The sequence below is a fragment of the Halyomorpha halys genome, unplaced genomic scaffold, assembly GCF_000696795.3.
Source record: "Halyomorpha halys isolate HHAL.00 unplaced genomic scaffold, Hhal_1.1 Scaffold1326.1, whole genome shotgun sequence".
Lineage (NCBI taxonomy): Eukaryota > Metazoa > Arthropoda > Insecta > Hemiptera > Pentatomidae > Halyomorpha > Halyomorpha halys.
In genome coordinates, this window is record NW_027107479.1 from 81951 (window position 1) to 94651 (window position 12701).

Consider the following 12701-nt stretch of genomic DNA (forward strand, 5'->3'; position numbering starts at 1 on the left):
AGAGAGAGAGAGAGAGAGAGAGAGAGAGAGAGAGAGAGAGAGAGAGAGAGAGAGAGATGTCTCCAAGGTCCATACAAAATTTGAAGATTAACCGAAACCTCAATAACTCACCAAGTAAACTACAATACCTTTATTATACTATGCACTGCCATAGTATATATTTATTATAATATGTACTACTGTACTTTATTACCCATCTAATCAATTTATAATATGTATAATCAATTTATAAATTTATAATATTTATAATATTATTATATGTACTACTGTACTTTATTACCCATCTAATCAATTTAAATATTAAACTAACTAATACAAATTGTAAACCCTTTTGGTAAAACCCACATATACCAATTGTTTTATAAATCTTTCAAGAATAATGGTTTATTTCCACTTTATTAACCATGCATAATTTATTTCATACCTATTTCAAATGCAGTTCAGTCCGCTGGTGTTCCTCAAGGTAGTATCCACGGTCCCATCCTCTACACAGTTTATACAGCTGACACCCCAACCAATCCTAACACTATCCTCACAATGTATGCCGATGACACATGTGTGCTCGCAGTTAACCCTTTAGTTGCATCCCATACTTTTCAATTCCATATCACAACCCTCGAACAATGGTGCCGAAATTGGAGGATAAAAATAAAACTCTTCGTCATAAACCAACCAATATACATTATATTTTAGCCCTACAGTATATTTTAATAATGCTGCTCTTAACCCTGTAGAATAGATCCGCTACCTTGGACTAGATTTGGACAAGCGATTAACCTGGAATCCTCACACAAGACTGAAAAGACAGGAAACTGCACGTCGATTTCGAATATTACAAGACTTACTAGACAAATGTTCTAAACATCCAATCTATTGAAAAAGATTGATCTCCATGACCTCCTCTGCTGTCCAATCCTTACAATCCAAAATCCTTTGTCACCAATAAAATCATACATAAAGCCCATGTTCCATATGTAACCGATCTAGCCCAAAACAGATTTTACTCGAGGTAAAAGCCAATTTATATCTGGCTGCGAGAAGGAAAATGACTTAATTGTATATTTTCTAGGGCATAGGAAAAAATACCTTATATAAATCGAATATAGCACGAATTTTATCATTTGTTGATTAATATTAAAGCTGCACATAGCATTTCCGCTGAAAACGTATTCTTGGAAAGTCTCCATCATTGATCGGGACAAGATTTGATACTTATTTCCTTAACCTAATATAAATGTTGACTTTCCTCGAAACAAAATATGATTCTTGATTACTCCTACATCAACAGCTTTCTCAGAAATAAGGAAAGTCTATTTATGGAGCAGGAAAATTCGCATAAACCTGATACACACGCGACGAATTATTATCATGAAACTGAGCAATACTACGTATACAATATTACGTATACAATACTACGTATTATTTAGTTAATTATATTATAATAGAGGAAAACACTTTGTAGTTATCAGTTGTGCAGCCTAACTGCATTGGATTGCTACATCACACTGCAAACTTATAACTAGTAAAATAATTATTTCATTTTTTTTAATGTGTTAATTTTTTTTTTAAATATTTATTTATTGCTATTTACAACTGTACATTATAATACATTTAGTAAATCTGATCTAAGTTAAATTGGAGTGTTACAGGTGTGTAGAGAAACTACCCATTGGTAGCACTCTAATGACATTTTACATTAGCTGGTCTCGTGGCCATCTTCTTTTCAGGCGCCTCGAAGGATTGTCAGAATGGAAGAGGATGCAAGATTAGAAACTAGGGGGTTTAAGTGGTTAGAGAGTTTATAATCTGGTTCGGGCTAGATCGGTTACATATGGCACATTAAGGTCTTTATGTATGATTTTATTTGTGACAAAGTAAGGAGCATTGAGGATTTTACGAAGGATTTTTGATTGTAAGGATTGGATACGAGAGGAATTCGAAGGTTTAGTGGAGCCCCAAAGCTCAACTCCGTATGTCCAGAATGGCCTTATTACAGTCATGTAGATCAGTCTTTTATTAAATTTAAAACTAAATTCATAGTATAAATATATTTTTAGACTTATTTTTATGTTATTGCCAATCTAATAACATAAAAATAAGTCTATAAACATAATTATAATATGAATTTAGTTTTAAATTTAATAAATACTTCTTTCTTTCATTTACATTTGCAACCTTTAAACAGAACCTACCTTCATACAGGTTGGGACTCTGTTATCACCTTATCATATAACATAATTTTTCTTAAATCATTAATTTACATTTTCAATATAATTTAATTAACATTTATTACTAATTATTCTGCTTACAACACAAACATTTTTTAATATATTTAAAATCTATAATTAATTTATTCCTATTTTATGTGTATTTCTCTTAAATATACATATACCCCCCTTTTTTGTTTTATATCTTATTTTTTAACATATTTGCTCATCTATTCATACTTTTATTATTGCATATTTATTGACAGTTGTTTGTTAGTTTTGAAAGGGCGTTTAACAGCCTGATCATCAACGCCCGTTGGTTGGTTGTTGGCTTTGGTATGGCCTAGTTGTTCCATAGTCATAGCTTTGGTATGGTGTACTGATCCGCACCAATTATAATAAAATTCGTGGCAATTATAATTTATTTAATAATCGGTACGATGTTGGTAAGGATGGTGAAAAGCAGATAACTGACTGTTCTAATTTTAAAAATAAGGCAAGTTAAATAGATAATTATAATAATTAAAGGCTGGTTATTAAGTTAGTCTGATGGATGAATTTAAAGACTTTTACAATTACAGATTCGTCGTTTCTCAACGCCATTGGGACATTTGTTGGTATCCCTAACTGGTTCAGAGTTGATGTGTAGTGGCGACATTCTTCAAAAATGTGTTTGACGGTCAGATTGCTATTACATTTTGGAGGTGCCTCTCCTGACAGTTGTCAATTAGCTCATCTTGATTCTCTTCCTTACAAGGCAGAAGATCAACAAGGTACACAGTAGCCGCACTTTCACACAACTACTTTTTACTCAATTTAGGCCTGATGTAATAAATTACTTTAATCGAAACTGAGAAGTAAAAAATAAATTGAAGTTTTGGAAGGAAAGTTTATAAAACAAGTCGCTCAGAAAATCCGCTAGGATCTCCTATATATTTATCATCCGACATGACTTTAAATAGGGCTGCTCACAATCCTATACTTATAACATTTAACATGGTAAAACATTTTATATTTAACATAACATCATGAATGCCCTAATATGTATTAGAATTATATCTGTACGGCTATAGTGGATCACATTATTTATATTATATATAGTTAATATATTATATATAGTTTATATATTATATTATGTACAGTTCATATATTACACTATATATATAGTGTTTATATTATATTATATATACCTCATATATTATATTATGTTATTTTAATTCCAAACATTAATGTTTTTTCTTGTTTCAGATCTTTCACGAATAATAAAAAAATAAATTAAGTTGAACAACAAGGAATATTGGTTATTGTAAGTGTCTACCAGGAGATTGATTGTCTGTTCTCATTTCTAGACAGGGAAAACATTTTGACAGACATTGGCCCGGAAATGCAATAAGGGACAAACCCCATTATTACAAGCTGTCAGCCTAAGACATAATGGAAGTGGACTCACTGCATTGTCTTCACAACTGTCCCACTTGTTTGTAATACTTGGAGTGGATGATGTGTAACTGGATATCTTAGTTCATCGGCGGAGGAAGGGATGTCTATGACCTAATAGCAGAACGGTAATCTTAGACGCTCTATCCACAATATAAATACATATATAGAATAACATTAGATACGCAATTTTTACTCTTACTATATCATATATATGATATATACATGTATTTATTTTTTTTTTCCTGTTGGCTCTGCTGACCCTGTAGATATTTGGCGCCCAAACCATCCTTCTCCAGGCCTTCCTATCTTGGGCTACTGCTTTCCAGTTGGATGCATACAGAACTTTCTGTAGAATCTGATTTTTGGATTCTTTCAATCCAATCATTGTTTGTAGAGGAGTCCTGATGGATTGCTTCAAGCCACATTTCCCGCTCACTTTAACCTCCTTGCCTATATTTCGTGAGATATTGACTGACCAGTCTCGCTCCTGTAATTGTACGGGGGACTTGTTCAACTATTTCGACACTGCTTTCTAGGATAAATGTTAGAACCTAGGTATCGTTGCCGTATATCAGAGCTGGTTTTATCATAGCATTTCACACACATAGCTTCCGATTTTTCGGGATTTCAGTTTTCTGGACAAAGAGAAGAAGGCTCTTAGTACAAGAGCCCAAGAGGAGAAAAAAGGCAGTTATCTCACCCCAATTTTTTATTACTTTAATGAAAACTATATATAATTAATAGTCAAAATTGATGAAATTCAAAACCTTAAAAAAACATAAATTTTTCATTCGGAGCCCTATATCCTAAAAACTACCAACAACAGTAGAAAATCTAAGAAAACATTATTTAAATAGGAGTAAATTTGCTGAAATATTAGCCCTACAAGAGCTATTTACGTCCAATAGTTCTGGAGATATAGCTTTTTAAAAAGCCAAATGTTATAAAAATCTTCTGAAAGATTAGTAGTTAGTTAATTTATTTTCAGAAATCTATCTCAGGAACTATGAGACGTACAGATGTCTATTAGCACTCAAATTAAAGCTAGTTTAATGGACTATAAAGAAGTTTATGACCTTTACCTTCGTAGGAATAGTAGTTTTCTTGATATATGCTAAAATAAATTGATTTATAGTTGTTTAGAGCTTCGAATGAAAAATTAATTTTTTTTTAAAGTTTTGAAACAGCCGCCATTTTTTATTCCCCCTACCTATACTTGGCAGACTCATCAATTTTGACTAGTCCTTATACATAGTTTTCATTAAAATAATCAAAAATTGGGGTGAAATGGGCCTTTTTTTCTTCCAGGCTATTATACTATTGGTCACGCTTGTTATACGCTGGTCTGTCTCAGTCTGTTGATCATTTATCGATGGTATTGTGGAGCCGAGGAATTTGAAACTGTCTACTTTCGAACGATCTACACAGTCCATGTGGTGAATTTTTCGGGTAAGAAAATATTTTGTTTTATCTTCTTTTACTAGCAAGCCGATTTCCTCTGATTCTCTCATTAGAGTCACTGGGAGTTTTTCCACGTCACCTTGGTTACTTATTAAAAACACACTGCCGTCTGCGTACGCATGGACTTAATGTTTCAAATGGAAGCATTGGTGCGAGCCCATCTCCTTGTCTTCGGTTCTGACTTCAAAGGCTTCAGATATTTCTCCTTGTGTCGGGATTCTGCATTTAGGATCATTCGTACACGCTTTTCTTACCAACATCCTGGGGATTCCCATTTACTTCTTATTAATTTCGACCTAATATTCAAGGAAAATTGATGTAAGAAGGTAAAGTAGTGCCAAAATGCATAGTAAAGGTGTTTAGAGTTAAATAGAAGGAAGATAGTACGGATGGTGGTCAATAAAGATATCAAAATAGTAACAAAAAACTATTCATTGCTAATCAACGTTTCGCCCCACTTTTCAGGGCATATATGTGTGACGTTTTCAGTTGACAGCTCACATGGCAGATAGCAGCAGATTAGATTAGATTTTTATTCAGAGCGATCAACATCTAGGTTATTACACCCTTTTTACTTTATTTATCATCTTGTCTTTGACATTTGATAGTTGAATGTAGACTATTTCTTTTTTACACTGCTCGATGTTGGAGGATTATATTTTAGTATAATGTTGAGTTTCTTTCAGAAATTTTATTATTTTGTCTACGGATTCTGCTGAGTCTTTAAGGGCCAATTCTCTTGTACGAGGAATTTTATTATTTTCGAAGGCTTGACGAAATGATGAGCATTCTTCAATTATATGCTTTATCGATAATGGGGACTGACAGGTTTGGCATATAGGTTGGTACTCTTTTGTTCTTACTCTTGCAACAACCACTTCTTCTCTTCTGTTTCCCCTTATGGCACTTGTCCACTTTTGTGTGTTTTTTTAACATTTCTTAGTTTATTGGTGAGTGGTACGTCAGCCCACATTGAATCCCAACTTTTTCGAATTCTGTTCCTTAAAAATGCCTTTATGTCATTCGGCTCGTAAATTTGGAGTGGTGGAACGTTCATTGTAGCAGCCTATTTAGCAGCTTTATCCGCTGCCTAATTTCCAGCTGAGTGCCCTGGAGTCCAGAGAAAGAAGACACTTTTTTTTAAGATGTTTTAGCATGTCTGTGTTTGACATGTGAAAAGTTGTAAATTTTGCCTATCGTAGGTCCGTTTTGACTGAAGTTTAATAGACTCTAGAGTGCAGACATTGAATCTGTCACAAATGAGCAGAACATCCCTGTTACCAGCCCTGACGAAGCCCTGTAAAGTGGAGCGAAACGTTGGATAACAATTAATAGTTTTTGTTACTATTTTGATATCTTTATTGACCGCCTCCGGGACTATCTTGCTCCAATCTACTTCATACGGCCAACTATCTTATTTCAATATTTAGGGTTAAATTTAACTGATAGTAGAGTAACAAATTTAAAATTGTGCGTTCGGCGTATTGCACGAGATTTTATTTATTTTTTTATTTAAATCGTATAAAAATTGAGGGAAAACGTTAAATAATATCAAAACTACACCATTAAGTTCCCTCTAGTTTTCTCTTCAATGACTAATTCAAGAGAGCGGAAGGGCTGAAGGGCTCCACCAGTCGCAGAAGTAGGGATAAGTTCCCAGAAGTTGGAGGGCCTATCCTGCGGGGCCGAACCTAAAATAGCACCCCCCCTCCTCCACTCTACACTAAATGGTTTCCGAAATCTGGGTCAGAGCCCCCTCACGTTGGGCTCAATGGCCCTGATTTATAATCATGTCCCCACATTCCCGAAATAGAATGGCCCAGTCGGTCGATATCTCTAGCTTCTTCGTCTACTATACCGTCTGTCTCTGAAAAAATAATAATATTATCATGTATGTCGCTAAATTTTTTATAGAATGAACAAAAAAGAAGGTTAAACTTAATTTCGTCCCATATCACAATCCTCGAAGAATGGTGTCGAAATTGGAGGATAAAAATAAATCCCAACAAATCCCAGCAAATCACATTTACTCTTCTTCGAAAACCTGCCGACTGCCCTACAGTATACTTTAATAATGTGGCTCTTACCCCTGTAGAACAGATTCGTTATCTTGGATTATATCTTGACAAACGACTAACCTGGAATCCTCATACAAGACTGAAAAGACAGGAAATTGCACGCAGATTCCGACTATTACAGCACTTACTAGACAAACGGTCTAAACTTCCAACTCATTACAAAAGACTGATCTACATGACAATAATAAGGCCCATCTGGACTTACGGAGTTGAGCTTTGGGGCTCCACTAAACCTTTGAATTCCTCTCGTATCCAATCTTTACAATCCAAAATCCTCAATGCTCCTTATTTTGTTACAAATAAAATCATACATAAAACCTTAATGTTCCCTATATAACCGAACTAGCCCGAACCAGATTATCACTCCTTCCATTACAAACTCCATAACCACTCAAACCCCCTAGTTTCTAACCTTGCATCCTCTTCCATTCCTGACAATCCTCCGAGGCGCCTGAAAAGAAGATGGCCACTAGACCAGCTAATGTAAAATGTCATTAGAGTGCTACCAATGGGTAGTTGCTCTACACGCCTGTAACACTCCATCTTAACTAAGATCAAATTTACTGAATGTATTATGTAATATACAATTGTAGATATTTAAAAAAAACATTCCTATCCACATGTGCTCTTTTATTTAAGAACAACTAAAAAACACAGTACATTCGTTTTTATGCTTTATTTTCCGTTCTGAAACTTGTCAGCATTAATTACAACTCAACGTAGGTTAGTAAGTGAATGTTGAACAAGATTTTTTTTAATAAAGATTAACTCGCCTAGTCAGGTTGCGAACCATCTGTTGCTAGTAATGTGACAGCGCACCTTTTCTTCACCACAGCCGCCTCGCAAGAAGCTTCTTCAACAGGTGAATAAGAAACCTCACTACCCTCCTCCCCCCCCCTCACCATTCTGAAGTAGTAGTACTAGAGCCCAAGAGGAGAAAAAGGTCAGTTATGTCATCCCAGTTCCAGATTACTTCAATGAAAACCATGTATAATTAGTAGTCTAAATTGATGAGTCTGCCAAGTATAGGTAGGGGGAATAAAAAATGGAGGCTGTGTCAAAAGAAAAAAAAAAAAATTTTCCATTCAGAGCTCATTATCTTAAAACTACCAACAATACCAGAAGACGGAAAAGAGCATCATTTAAAGTAGAACAAATTTGCTAAAATATGAGCCCTAAGGCTATTTACGTTTAGTAGTCCTCGAGATATAGCTTTTTAAATTGCAACATTTCATAAAAAATGCACTGAAAAATCATTAGTTAGTGAATTTATATTGAAAAATTTATATCTCAAAAACTATTCGACGTACAGATGTCTATTAGCACTCAAATTAAAGCTAGTTTAATGAGCTATAAAGTAGTATATGATATTTATCTTCGTAGGAGTAATAGTTTATATGAAATTTGCTAGAATAAATTGATTTATAGTTGTTTGGACAAATTTTCATTTGCCAAATTCATATTCATATGTGAATATCATAAAAACTACTACCCCTACGAAGATAAGTGTCATAAACTACTATATATTAAGTTAAAATCCCTTTATTTTGAGTGTTGGCAGACATATGTGCGTCTTATGGATCTAGAGATATATTTTTTCAAAATTCCAACATTTTATACGAACAACTGGAAATTAACTTTTTGTGAGTTTATTTTGTCAAATATCATAAAAACTACTACTCCTACAAAAATAAACTATTTTGTAGTAACTTTAACTAGCTTTAATTTGAGCGCTGGCAGACATCAGTACGTCCAATAGTTTCTGAAGTAAAACGTTTTCATAATCAAATTTATTGTCCAAACAACTATAAATCAATTGATTTTAGCAAATATCATGAAAACTACTATTCCTACGAAGGTAAAGGTCATAAACTTCTTTATAGTCCATTCAACTAGCTTTAATTTGAGTGCTAATAGAGAAATTTATATCTCAAAAACCATTCAACGTACATGTCTATTAGCACTCAAATTAAAGCTAGTTTAATGGACTATAAAGTAGTTTATAACCTTTCCCTTTTTAGGAGTAGTACTTTTCATGATTTTTATCAAAATGAATTTTAAAAAATGTTGATTTCTAGTTGTTCGGACAAAGATTTTGATTCATGAAAAACTATATCTCAGGATCCATTAAAGGTACAGATGTCTGCTAGCACTCAAATTAAACCTAGTTAATTGTACTACTAGTAGCACTGTGGTAAGGCACGATGCTACTAACTCTAAGAAACCGGGTTCGAATCCGGCTAGGCAGAAAATTGTTTTCTGTTACACTGTAGCCGTGAGTCAATGCTTTGTTTTCTGGATCTCCCTAGAGTCCACCCAGCCTCATAAGTTTGGTACCCTTAATTGAGTTGAGCGTGATTCTGACCAAATCACCTCCTTGCACAACCGTTCGTCTAGTAACAGTACTCCCTTACAAAGTATTGCACCCATAACACTTCGTGGGTTGTAGCGGTACAGATTTTAATTCTTTAAATGTACCAAAAAGTAGTTAATGATGTTTATCTTCATAGGAGCAGTAGTTTTTATGTTATTTTAAAAAATTTTATCTGAACAACTAGAAATTGACATTTTGTGAATTGGAAAATATCATTAACATTACTACTCCTTTAAATGATGTTCTCTTACGTTTTATAGTGTATTAAATTTTAGTGGCCGGTGTTTCTCAAGGTAGTATCTTAGGTCCCATTCTTTATACGGTTTATACAGCTGAAATCCCAACCCACCCAAACACAGTCCTAACTACATACGCTGATGACACATGTATACTGTCTGTAAACAACGACCCAACTAATGAATCACAAACAATACAGACACAAATAACATCTATTGAAGAATGGTGTCAAAACTGGAGAATCAAAATAAATCCTGACAAATCCCACCAAATCACCTTTACTCTCCGTCGTAAACCTCTGCCCTCCTGTCCTACAGTATCCTTTCTAAATACACCACTAATGCCTGTTGAACAGATTTGATACTTAGGACTCCATCTTGACAAGAGACTTACTTGGAATCCACACACAAGACTGAAACGACAAGAAACTGCTCTTAGATTCCGATTGCTACAACACCTACTTGACAAACGCTCTTAACTTCCCATTCACTACAAAAAATTAGTATATACTCCGATAATCAGACCAATTTGGACATATGGAATTGAGCTCTGGGGCTCTACTAAACCATAAAATTCCTCCCGCATCCTTATAATCCAAAATCCTATGTAAAATCCTTGATGCTCCTTATTACGTTACAAATAAACTCACTCACAAAGACCTTAACATCCCATTCGTTGCAGATTTGACCCAAAACAGATAAGCGTCTTTTTATTCCAAACTCCTTACCCATCCTAACCCATTAATTCTTAATCTTTCATCCTTAACAATACTTGATAATCCTCCGAGGCGTCTGAAAAGAAGATGGCCACGGGACCTTCTAATTTAAATTAATGCTTGAAGTACCACCAATGGGTGTTCCTTCTCAAGATTTTCAAGTGTATATGAAACATACAACATATTTACTTATTGTATTTATTATTTGTACAGTTGTAAATCAGATTAAATAAATAAATAAAAAAATGTTTATGTGCAATTTTAAAGATATAGAGTTCCAGATAAAAAAATAATTTCTTTTAACCAAAACAGACATTTGTGTGTCGAATGATTTTTGAGATATAGATTTCTCAAAATAAATTCACTAACTTCTGATTTTTTAGTGCATTTTTTGTAAAATGTTGCAATTTAAAATGCTATATCTCGAGAACTATTAAACGTAAACAGCTCTCTGTTACCCTTAATTGGGTTGAGCGTGATTCTGACCAAATCGCCTCCTTGCACAACCGTTCGCCTAGTAATAGCACTTCCTTACAAAGTATTGGACCCTTAACATGTCATGGGTTGTAGCGGTACAGATTCTAATTCTTTAAATGTACTATAAAGTAGTTAATGACATTTTAGCGCAAGCTTTTGAACGGGTATGGGATTCCGGATTGCTTTTCAAGCTCAAATCCATATTACCCCAAACCTTATACCTTACCCTCCGCTCCTACCTCTCAGATCGTTCCTTTCGAGTTCGCAGTGGTTCCGAGTACTCAAATATCTACCCCATCGAGGCAGGAGTTCCCCAAGGCAGTGTCCTGGGTCCTGTCTTCTACATCCTCTTCACTGCTGACATTCCCATCACTCACACGTGAGGGATAGAGTGGGCTCAGGGATCCTCAGGTCGATTGTGTAAATATTGTATATATTATTTTATCTATTTTTTTTTTTCATACAGATAGTTTAATTATGTTCATCTTGTTTATTCTTTTGTTTGAATATATTTTAAGAGAGTTGTTTTGTTTTTCTTAGTTTTTTATTTTATTTTTTCATTTTATTATTATTATTATTTTTTTTATTTTATTTATTTATTTTTTTTATTTTAGTATGTATGAGATCATTCATCACTATTACCTATTGCCCACAACTGTGTGGCAGATTGTAATATCTATCAATAAATAAATCTATCTATTCCAATAAAAAAATAAAAAATGACGTTTATCTTCATAGGAGCATTGGAAAACATCATTAACATTATTACTCCTTTAAATGATGTTTCTTAGTTTTTCTAGTCTTGTTGGTAGTGGTAAAGATATAGAGCTCCGAATGAAAAATTAATTTTTTTAACATTTTGAAACAGCCACCATTTTGTATTCTCCCTACCTATACTTGGCAGTCTCATCATTGACTAGTAATTATAAATAGTTTTCGTTGAAGTAATCAAAAATTTGGGTAAAATAGCTGCCTTTTTTCTCCTCTTTGGCACTTTTACTATAAGTTGTTTTAGATTTTTCGTTCTCCCCCTAGTGTTGCTTCCTCGAAATGCCACCGACGCATCCTAAAAGCGGAGACAGCAAACGAAATTTGCAACCTAATAAAGACAAGACCCCTTTGAAAGGCTTCCGATAACCGAATATAAGTTAACATTATTTTTAGCGGCGAAGTATAGCTTCTAGACCACCTTGTCTCGGTCAATCGAATTATTCTCCCTCGTATGTTTATATTACCTTCAACTCTCCCCTTACCTTCTTCGCTAATTCTGTTTGCTGGAGGTTCTTTGAAGGGGAAAAAATTACTGGAAAAACAGCTCCTGTAACATATTTAGAAAAATATATCCACACACCATTTTTATTATTGTTTATGAATTTATCGTAATGTGAGATAGTGCTAAAGCCCAAAGTAAAATTTATTTTTAATTTAATTTTTCAATATTAATATTTTGTTTAATATTTATTGCTATTTACAACTGTACATTTAGCAAATCTAATCTAAGTTAAATTGCAGTCTACAGGCATGTAGAGAAACTACCCATTGGTAGCGCTCTAATGACATTTTACATTAGCTGGTCTCGTGGCCATCTTCTTTTCAGGCGCCTCCGAGGATTGTCAAGAATGGAAGAGGATGCAAGATTAGAAACTAGGGGGTTTGAGTGGTTAGGGAGTTTATAATGGAAGGAGTGATATCTGGTTCGGGCTAGATCGGTT

The 12701-nt window shown here is 34.1% G+C and overlaps 1 long non-coding RNA gene across 3 annotated transcripts in view; it reads left to right on the plus strand.

Moving 5' to 3' along the window:
* The window catches only part of LOC136795399 (uncharacterized), a 100518-nt gene that overhangs the window by 56680 nt on the left and 31137 nt on the right, over window positions 1-12701 (plus strand). For 2 of the 3 annotated variants that reach the window (XR_010842980.1, XR_010842979.1), the window contains exons 3-4: window positions 2789-2980; window positions 3456-3772. This is a non-coding gene — a long non-coding RNA (uncharacterized lncRNA). The remainder of the gene's footprint in view (window positions 1-2788; window positions 2981-3455; window positions 3773-12701) is intronic. The other variant, XR_010842981.1, reaches the window with a different exon arrangement.